Source organism: Patagioenas fasciata, chromosome 28 (genome assembly GCF_037038585.1).
Source record: "Patagioenas fasciata isolate bPatFas1 chromosome 28, bPatFas1.hap1, whole genome shotgun sequence".
Classification (NCBI taxonomy): domain Eukaryota; kingdom Metazoa; phylum Chordata; class Aves; order Columbiformes; family Columbidae; genus Patagioenas; species Patagioenas fasciata.
The window spans coordinates 6304768-6314508 of NC_092547.1; the positions used below are offsets into that span (position 1 = coordinate 6304768).

The 9741-nt window shown below is 60.2% G+C and overlaps 1 long non-coding RNA gene across 1 annotated transcript; it reads left to right on the top strand.

Annotated features, from left to right (window-relative positions):
* Nucleotides 1-3063: 3063 nt before the first annotated feature.
* Nucleotides 3064-3397, top strand: LOC139825771 (uncharacterized). The gene is made up of 3 exons (XR_011735973.1): nucleotides 3064-3121; nucleotides 3197-3235; nucleotides 3320-3397. It is a non-coding gene; the product is annotated as an uncharacterized lncRNA (long non-coding RNA).
* The last annotated feature ends 6344 nt before the right edge of the window (nucleotides 3398-9741 follow it).

Here is a 9741-nt window from a genome sequence, read left to right on the forward strand (position 1 = left end):
CGATGCAGGAAGATCTCCATCAGCACATGTGGTGTTTTCCTCTGTTGAAGATGGATTCAGTCTCTTGGCCCTCTGAAAGATAAGTGGAGGCTGGGGGGCTGGGAAGGGGTTGGGAACTGCAGGGAGGGGGGTAAAGTTCTCTTTGGGGCAAGGGTGCTCCAGGAACAGTCCCTTTTGGGCAGGTGAAGGGTCCAGGGAACTTCACAGTGCGATGCCAGCGTGTCCCGGGCAGGGCAGCTCCAGCCTCGTGTCAGTGTTGTATTGCAGGTCGGGAGGCTTGCATTGTGCCCGTCAGAGGATCCCGGGGTCTCGTCGCGCTTGAGGGACCCGACAGGGATCCCGGGCGCCATCCCGGGATCCGGAACGCCGGTGCCAGTTGGCGTAGCGCCAATCGGGTCCCGGTTTTCTTGTATCAGCAGCTGAAAGCGTGGATGGTTTTTGCGTTTTGGATGTTTCTGCTCAGTTGTGTTTTATGGTGTCATTCTGGACTGCATCGGCAGCTCTGCTCTGTACCCCTCCAGTCTAAGGGACTGGCACTTCTTCCCAGCATCTTGAAGTTTCTAAGCAGTGTCAGTGTTGTGTTGTAGGTCAGGAGGCTTGCGTTGTGCCTGTCAGACGATCCCGGGGTCTCATCGCGTTTGAGGGACCCGACAGGGATCCCAGGTGCCATCCCGGGATTCGGAACGCCGGTGCCAATTGGCGTAGCGCCAATCGGGTCCCGGTTTTATTGTATCGGCAGCTGAAAGTGTGAATGGTTTTTGCATTTTGGATGTTTCTGCTCAGTTGTGTTTTATGGTGTAGTTCTGGGCTGCATCGGCAGCTCTGCTCTCTACCCCTCCAGTCTAATGGACTGGCACTTCTTCCCAGCATCTTGAAGTTTTTAAGTAGCGCCGCCGTCTCTGCGTGCGTGCGTGCGCGCCAGAGCCGCCGTCTCTGCGTGCGTGCGTGCGCGCCAGAGCCGCCGTCTCTGCGTGCGTGCGTGCGCGCCAGAGCCGCCGTCTCTGCGTGCGTGCGTGCGCGCCAGAGCCGCCGTCTCTGCGTGCGTGCGTGCGCGCCAGAGCCGCCGTCTCTGCGTGCGTGCGTGCGCGCCAGAGCCGCCGTCTCTGCGTGCGTGCGTGCGCGCCAGAGCCGCCGTCTCTGCGTGCGTGCGTGCGCGCCAGAGCCGCCGTCTCTGCGTGCGTGCGTGCGCGCCAGAGCCGCCGTCTCTGCGTGCGTGCGTGCGCGCCAGAGCCGCCGTCTCTGCGTGCGTGCGTGCGCGCCAGAGCCGCCGTCTCTGCGTGCGTGCGTGCGCGCCAGAGCCGCCGTCTCTGCGTGCGTGCGTGCGCGCCAGAGCCGCCGTCTCTGCGTGCGTGCGTGCGCGCCAGAGCCGCCGTCTCTGCGTGCGTGCGTGCGCGCCAGAGCCGCCGTCTCTGCGTGCGTGCGTGCGCGCCAGAGCCGCCGTCTCTGCGTGCGTGCGTGCGTGCGCGCCAGAGCCGCCGTCTCTGCGTGCGTGCGTGCGTGCGCGCCAGAGCCGCCGTCTCTGCGTGCGTGCGTGCGTGCGCGCCAGAGCCGCCGTCTCTGCGTGCGTGCGTGCGTGCGCGCCAGAGCCGCCGTCTCTGCGTGCGTGCGTGCGTGCGCGCCAGAGCCGCCGTCTCTGCGTGCGTGCGTGCGTGCGCGCCAGAGCCGCCGTCTCTGCGTGCGTGCGTGCGTGCGCGCCAGAGCCGCCGTCTCTGCGTGCGTGCGTGCGCGCCAGAGCCGCCGTCTCTGCGTGCGTGCGTGCGCGCCAGAGCCGCCGTCTCTGCGTGCGTGCGTGCGCGCCAGAGCCGCCGTCTCTGCGTGCGTGCGTGCGCGCCAGAGCCGCCGTCTCTGCGTGCGTGCGTGCGCGCCAGAGCCGCCGTCTCTGCGTGCGTGCGTGCGCGCCAGAGCCGCCGTCTCTGCGTGCGTGCGTGCGCGCCAGAGCCGCCGTCTCTGCGTGCGTGCGTGCGCGCCAGAGCCGCCGTCTCTGCGTGCGTGCGTGCGCGCCAGAGCCGCCGTCTCTGCGTGCGTGCGTGCGCGCCAGAGCCGCCGTCTCTGCGTGCGTGCGTGCGCGCCAGAGCCGCCGTCTCTGCGTGCGTGCGTGCGCGCCAGAGCCGCCGTCTCTGCGTGCGTGCGTGCGCGCCAGAGCCGCCGTCTCATAAGGGGCCGTGATGTTCAGCTCCTTTTTCCTGGGGTTGCAGAAGAGGCTCCTTGCCTCATCACTGCCTCCCTGCAGGGCATTTGGATTGATGCCGTCTCTGGTTTTGGCGTCGCTGTCGTTGCAGAGCGTTTTCGGTGCCGTTGCGGTCGTGTCGTCCATAGCGTTCCGTGGCGCGTTTGTCTGCGCACGTGCGCATTCGGGTCGGAGCTGCTCTGCCCGGCGGTGTGGAGTCAGGGGCGGGTGGAGTGAGCTCTAGGAGTCCAGGGTTAATCTGTTGACGTGTTAAATTGTGTAGGCAAAGGTTGTGCGGTCATCTGGGATGCAGTAGCTGTGGGCGGGGGAGCTGACAGTCCGTTCCCCAGTGTTTTAGGGACTCAATTAGAGTGTCAGGTGGGATTCCTGAATAGAAAGCAGACCTGTGCAATGGTCAAGCTATTGATGAGCATCTGGGTGACTTGTTCAATATCTTGATTTCAGATGCAGAGGGACAACATGGCACGAAAGAGCGAGGGAAGAGCCGAGCAGAGCGCCGTAAGCAGGTGGGTCGCTGCGTGGTGTCAGAGGGAAGATATGTCCTCTGCCTCTATCTAAGTTTGGTTGTTTGTCTGTTTTACAGGTGCGAAGCGAAGAGGAAAGCTGGGTATCGGCACCGCAGCTCCTCGGGCAAGGTGAGGAACGAGTGTTTGGCCAAAGCAGCAGCTCGTTTCAGGTCCCGTGTTGCCGGTGCAGGTGTGAGCGTCCTTTGGTTGTGTTTTACAGGCGGTCGCTGAACCTCTGTGGTCAACAGCGTTGCAGTCAAAAGCAAGGGCGGCCAGGTGGGCGAGCGGCCAAGGTAAAGGAGCGGGAGATGGAATTGTTTGCGGGCAGGCTGTTTTCGGGCAGCGTCTGAGCAGGTGCCTTTGTTTTCGCAGGTACCGCGGATCGGCTCGGAGGGGCGAAGCCGCACGCCGGACAACAGCCGAGAAGGTGAGGCGGCGGCGGGTGTCGAGGAGCCCGGTGTCGCCCGGTGACTCGGTTCAGCGTTTCCTTCTTGTTTTGAAGGCTCCTTTTGGGCCCTTTGGACTCGGAGGAGCGTTTCTGGTGAGCCGGGGTAGGGGCGAGGAGGAGCGTGGGGCTGGGGACTCGCTCCAAGCCCTACAGTTCTTTTGCTTCCCACTGTCTTAGGTGCCACGAGCGATGAGGGTTTGTGACCGCACCCATGACACGACGCGCCGAACGGAACGATGAGGAACTTAGGAGGTGGGTGTTGCGGAAGGGGTCGGCGTTTACCCCGCGATACCGTGTGCTGGCACGGCTTAGTGAGCGTGCGTTTTCTCGCGTTACTGTAGATGTTGAAGAGGAACCCCGCAACGCAGGAACATCTCCGTTAGCGCACGTGGCGTTTTCTCTGTCGAAGGTGGATTCGGTCCCTCGGCCCTCTGAAAGATAAGTGGAGGCACGGGGGCCGGGAAGGGGCCGGGAATCGCAGGGAGGCAGGTAAAGTTCTGATAAGGGAAAGGGCTGTCCAGGAAAAGTCCCCTTTGGGTGGGTAAAGGGCTCAGGGAACTTTACAGAGCGACGCCAGCTCGTGCCGGGCAGGGCAAAGGTTGTGCGGTCATCTGGGATGCAGTAGCTGTGGGCCGGGGAGCTGGCAATCCATTCCCCAGTGTTTTAGGGACTCAATTAGAGTGTCGGGTGGGATTCCTGAATAGAAAGCAGACCTCTGGAATGGTCAAGCTGTTGATGAGCGTCTGGGTGACTTGTTGAATACCTTGATTTCAGATGTAGAGGCACAACATGGCACGAAAGAGCGAGGGAAGAGCCAAGCAGAGCCCCGTAAGCAGGTGGGTCGGTGCGTGGTGTCAGAGCAAAGATGTGCTTTGTGCCTTTATATTGTGTGCTGGCTCTGCTTAGTGAGCGCGTGTTTTCTTGTGTTATTGCAGATGTCGAGGAGGAACCCGGCGATGCAGGAAGATCTCCATCAGCACATGTGGTGTTTTCCTCTGTTGAAGATGGATTCAGTCTCTTGGCCCTCTGAAAGATAAGTGGAGGCTGGGGGGCTGGGAAGGGGTTGGGAACTGCAGGGAGGGGGGTAAAGTTCTCTTTGGGGCAAGGGTGATCCAGGAACAGTCCCTTTTGGGTAGGCGAAGGGTTCAGGGAGCTTCAGCGCGATGCCAGCGTGTCCCGGGCAGGGCAGCTCCAGCCTCGTGTCAGTGTTGTATTGCAGGTCGGGAGGCTTGCATTGTGCCTGTCAGAGGATCCCGGGGTCTCGTCGCGCTTGAGGGACCCGACAGGGATCCCGGGCGCCATCCCGGGATCCGGAACGCCGGTGCCAGTTGGCGTAGCGCCAATCGGGTCCCGGTTTTCTTGTATCGGCAGCTGAAAGCGTGGATGGTTTTTGCGTTTTGGATGTTTCTGCTCAGTTGTGTTTTATGGTGTCATTCTGGACTGCATCGGCAGCTCTGCTCTGTACCCCTCCAGTCTAAGGGACTGGCACTTCTTCCCAGCATCTTGAAGTTTTTAAGCAGTGTCAGTGTTGTGTTGTAGGTCGGGAGGCTTGCGTTGTGCCTGTCAGACGATCCCGGGGTCTCATCGTGTTTGAGGGACCCGACAGGGATCCCAGGTGCCATCCCGGGATTCGAAACGCCGGTGCCAATTGGCGTAGCGCCAATCGGGTCCCGGTTTTATTGTATCGGCAGCTGAAAGTGTGAATGGTTTTTGCATTTTGGATGTTTCTGCTCAGTTGTGTTTTATGGTGTAGTTCTGGGCTGCATCGGCAGCTCTGCTCTCTACCCCTCCAGTCTAATGGACTGGCACTTCTTCCCAGCATCTTGAAGTTTTTAAGTAGCGCCGCCGTCTCTGCGTGCGTGCGCGCCAGAGCCGCCGTCTCTGGGTGTGTGCGTGCGCGCGCGCCAGAGCCGCCGTCTCTGCGTGTGTGCGTGCGCGCGCGCCAGAGCCGCCGTCTCTGCGTGTGTGCGTGCGCGCGCGCCAGAGCCGCCGTCTCTGCGTGCGTGCGCGCGCGCCAGAGCCGCCGTCTCTGCGTGCGTGCGCGCGCGCCAGAGCCGCCGTCTCATAAGGGGCCGTGATGTTCAGCTCCTTTTTCCTGGGGTTGCAGAAGAGGCTCCTTGCCTCATCACTGCCTCCCTGCAGGGCATTTGGATTGATGCCGTCTCTGGTTTTGGCGTCGCTGTCGTTGCAGAGCGTTTTCGGTGCCGTTGCGGTCGTGTCGTCCATAGCGTTCCGTGGCGCGTTTGTCTGCGCACGTGCGCATTCGGGTCGGAGCTGCTCTGCCCGGCGGTGTGGAGTCAGGGGCGGGTGGAGTGAGCTCTAGGAGTCCAGGGTTAATCTGTTGACGTGTTAAATTGTGTAGGCAAAGGTTGTGCGGTCATCTGGGATGCAGTAGCTGTGGGCGGGGGAGCTGACAGTCCGTTCCCCAGTGTTTTAGGGACTCAATTAGAGTGTCAGGTGGGATTCCTGAATAGAAAGCAGACCTGTGCAATGGTCAAGCTATTGATGAGCATCTGGGTGACTTGTTCAATATCTTGATTTCAGATGCAGAGGGACAACATGGCACGAAAGAGCGAGGGAAGAGCCGAGCAGAGCGCCGTAAGCAGGTGGGTCGCTGCGTGGTGTCAGAGGGAAGATATGCCCTCTGCCTCTATCTAAGTTTGGTTGTTTGTCTGTTTTACAGGTGCGAAGCGAAGAGGAAAGCTGGGTATCGGCACCGCAGCTCCTCGGGCAAGGTGAGGAACGAGTGTTTGGCCAAAGCAGCAGCTCGTTTCAGGTCCCGTGTTGCCGGTGCAGGTGTGAGCGTCCTTTGGTTGTGTTTTACAGGCAGTCGCTGAACCTCTGTGGTCAACAGCGTTGCAGTCAAAAGCAAGGGCGGCCAGGTGGGCGAGCGGCCAAGGTAAAGGAGCGGGAGATGGAATTGTCTGCGGGCAGGCTGTTTTCGGGCAGCGTCTGAGCAGGTGCCTTTGTTTTCGCAGGTACCGCGGATCGGCTCGGAGGGGCGAAGCCGCACGCCGGACAACAGCCGAGAAGGTGAGGCGGCGGCGGGTGTCGAGGAGCCCGGTGTCGCCCGGTGACTCGGTTCAGCGTTTCCTTCTTGTTTTGCAGGCTCCTTTTGGGCCCTTTGGACTCGGAGGAGCGTTTCTGGTGAGCCGGGGTAGGGGCGAGGAGGAGCGTGGGGCTGGGGACTCGCTCCAAGCCCTACAGTTCTTTTGCTTCCCACTGTCTTAGGTGCCACGAGCGATGAGGGTTTGTGACCGCACCCATGACACGACGCGCCGAACGGAACGATGAGGAACTTAGGAGGTGGGTGTTGCGGAAGGGGTCGGCGTTTACCCCGCGATACCGTGTGCTGGCACGGCTTAGTGAGCGTGCGTTTTCTCGTGTTACTGTAGATGTTGAAGAGGAACCCCGCAACGCAGGAACATCTCCGTTAGCGCACGTGGCGTTTTCTCTGTCGAAGGTGGATTCGGTCCCTCAGCCCTCTGAAAGATAAGTGGAGGCACGGGGGCCGGGAAGGGGCCGGGAATCGCAGGGAGGCAGGTAAAGTTCTGATAAGGGAAAGGGCTGTCCAGGAAAAGTCCCCTTTGGGTGGGTAAAGGGCTCAGGGAACTTTACAGAGCGATGCCAGCTCGTGCCGGGCAGGGCAAAGGTTGTGCGGTCATCTGGGATGCAGTAGCTGTGGGCCGGGGAGCTGGCAATCCATTCCCCAGTGTTTTAGGGACTCAATTAGAGTGTCGGGTGGGATTCCTGAATAGAAAGCAGACCTCTGGAATGGTCAAGCTGTTGATGAGCGTCTGGGTGACTTGTTGAATACCTTGATTTCAGATGTAGAGGCACAACATGGCACGAAAGAGCGAGGGAAGAGCCAAGCAGAGCCCCGTAAGCAGGTGGGTCGGTGCGTGGTGTCAGAGCAAAGATGTGCTTTGTGCCTTTATATTGTGTGCTGGCTCTGCTTAGTGAGCGCGTGTTTTCTTGTGTTATTGCAGATGTCGAGGAGGAACCCGGCGATGCAGGAAGATCTCCATCAGCACATGTGGTGTTTTCCTCTGTTGAAGATGGATTCAGTCTCTTGGCCCTCTGAAAGATAAGTGGAGGCTGGGGGGCTGGGAAGGGGTTGGGAACTGCAGGGAGGGGGGTAAAGTTCTCTTTGGGGCAAGGGTGATCCAGGAACAGTCCCTTTTGGGTAGGCGAAGGGTTCAGGGAGCTTCAGCGCGATGCCAGCGTGTCCCGGGCAGGGCAGCTCCAGCCTCGTGTCAGTGTTGTATTGCAGGTCGGGAGGCTTGCATTGTGCCTGTCAGAGGATCCCGGGGTCTCGTCGCGCTTGAGGGACCCGACAGGGATCCCGGGCGCCATCCCGGGATCCGGAACGCCGGTGCCAGTTGGCGTAGCGCCAATCGGGTCCCGGTTTTCTTGTATCGGCAGCTGAAAGCGTGGATGGTTTTTGCGTTTTGGATGTTTCTGCTCAGTTGTGTTTTATGGTGTCATTCTGGACTGCATCGGCAGCTCTGCTCTGTACCCCTCCAGTCTAAGGGACTGGCACTTCTTCCCAGCATCTTGAAGTTTTTAAGCAGTGTCAGTGTTGTGTTGTAGGTCGGGAGGCTTGCGTTGTGCCTGTCAGACGATCCCGGGGTCTCATCGTGTTTGAGGGACCCGATAGGGATCCCAGGTGCCATCCCGGGATTCGAAACGCCGGTGCCAATTGGCGTAGCGCCAATCGGGTCCCGGTTTTATTGTATCGGCAGCTGAAAGTGTGAATGGTTTTTGCATTTTGGATGTTTCTGCTCAGTTGTGTTTTATGGTGTAGTTCTGGGCTGCATCGGCAGCTCTGCTCTCTACCCCTCCAGTCTAATGGACTGGCACTTCTTCCCAGCATCTTGAAGTTTTTAAGTAGCGCCGCCGTCTCTGCGTGCGTGCGCGCGCGCCAGAGCCGCCGTCTCTGCGTGCGTGCGTGCGCGCCAGAGCCGCCGTCTCTGCGTGCGTGCGCGCGCGCCAGAGCCGCCGTCTCTGCGTGCGTGCGCGCGTGCGCGCCAGAGCCGCCGTCTCTGCGTGCGTGCGCGCCAGAGCCGCCGTCTCATAAGGGGCCGTGATGTTCAGCTCCTTTTTCCTGGGGTTGCAGAAGAGGCTCCTTGCCTCATCACTGCCTCCCTGCAGGGCATTTGGATTGATGCCGTCTCTGGTTTTGGCGTCGCTGTCGTTGCAGAGCGTTTTCGGTGCCGTTGCGGTCGTGTCGTCCATAGCGTTCCGTGGCGCGTTTGTCTGCGCACGTGCGCATTCGGGTCGGAGCTGCTCTGCCCGGCGGTGTGGAGTCAGGGGCGGGTGGAGTGAGCTCTAGGAGTCCAGGGTTAATCTGTTGACGTGTTAAATTGTGTAGGCAAAGGTTGTGCGGTCATCTGGGATGCAGTAGCTGTGGGCGGGGGAGCTGACAGTCCGTTCCCCAGTGTTTTAGGGACTCAATTAGAGTGTCAGGTGGGATTCCTGAATAGAAAGCAGACCTGTGCAATGGTCAAGCTATTGATGAGCATCTGGGTGACTTGTTCAATATCTTGATTTCAGATGCAGAGGGACAACATGGCACGAAAGAGCGAGGGAAGAGCCGAGCAGAGCGCCGTAAGCAGGTGGGTCGCTGCGTGGTGTCAGAGGGAAGATATGCCCTCTGCCTCTATCTAAGTTTGGTTGTTTGTCTGTTTTACAGGTGCGAAGCGAAGAGGAAAGCTGGGTATCGGCACCGCAGCTCCTCGGGCAAGATGAGGAACGAGTGTTTGGCCAAAGCAGCAGCTCGTTTCAGGTCCCGTGTTGCCGGTGCAGGTGTGAGCGTCCTTTGGTTGTGTTTTACAGGCAGTCGCTGAACCTCTGTGGTCAACAGCGTTGCAGTCAAAAGCAAGGGCGGCCAGGTGGGCGAGCGGCCAAGGTAAAGGAGCGGGAGATGGAATTGTCTGCGGGCAGGCTGTTTTCGGGCAGCGTCTGAGCAGGTGCCTTTGTTTTCGCAGGTACCGCGGATCGGCTCGGAGGGGCGAAGCCGCACGCCGGACAACAGCCGAGAAGGTGAGGCGGCGGCGGGTGTCGAGGAGCCCGGTGTCGCCCGGTGACTCGGTTCAGCGTTTCCTTCTTGTTTTGCAGGCTCCTTTTGGGCCCTTTGGACTCGGAGGAGCGTTTCTGGTGAGCCGGGGTAGGGGCGAGGAGGAGCGTGGGGCTGGGGACTCGCTCCAAGCCCTACAGTTCTTTTGCTTCCCACTGTCTTAGGTGCCACGAGCGATGAGGGTTTGTGACCGCACCCATGACACGACGCGCCGAACGGAACGATGAGGAACTTAGGAGGTGGGTGTTGCGGAAGGGGTCGGCGTTTACCCCGCGATACCGTGTGCTGGCACGGCTTAGTGAGCGTGCGTTTTCTCGTGTTACTGTAGATGTTGAAGAGGAACCCCGCAACGCAGGAACATCTCCGTTAGCGCACGTGGCGTTTTCTCTGTCGAAGGTGGATTCGGTCCCTCGGCCCTCTGAAAGATAAGTGGAGGCACGGGGGCCGGGAAGGGGCCGGGAATCGCAGGGAGGCAGGTAAAGTTCTGATAAGGGAAAGGGCTGTCCAGGAAAAGTCCCCT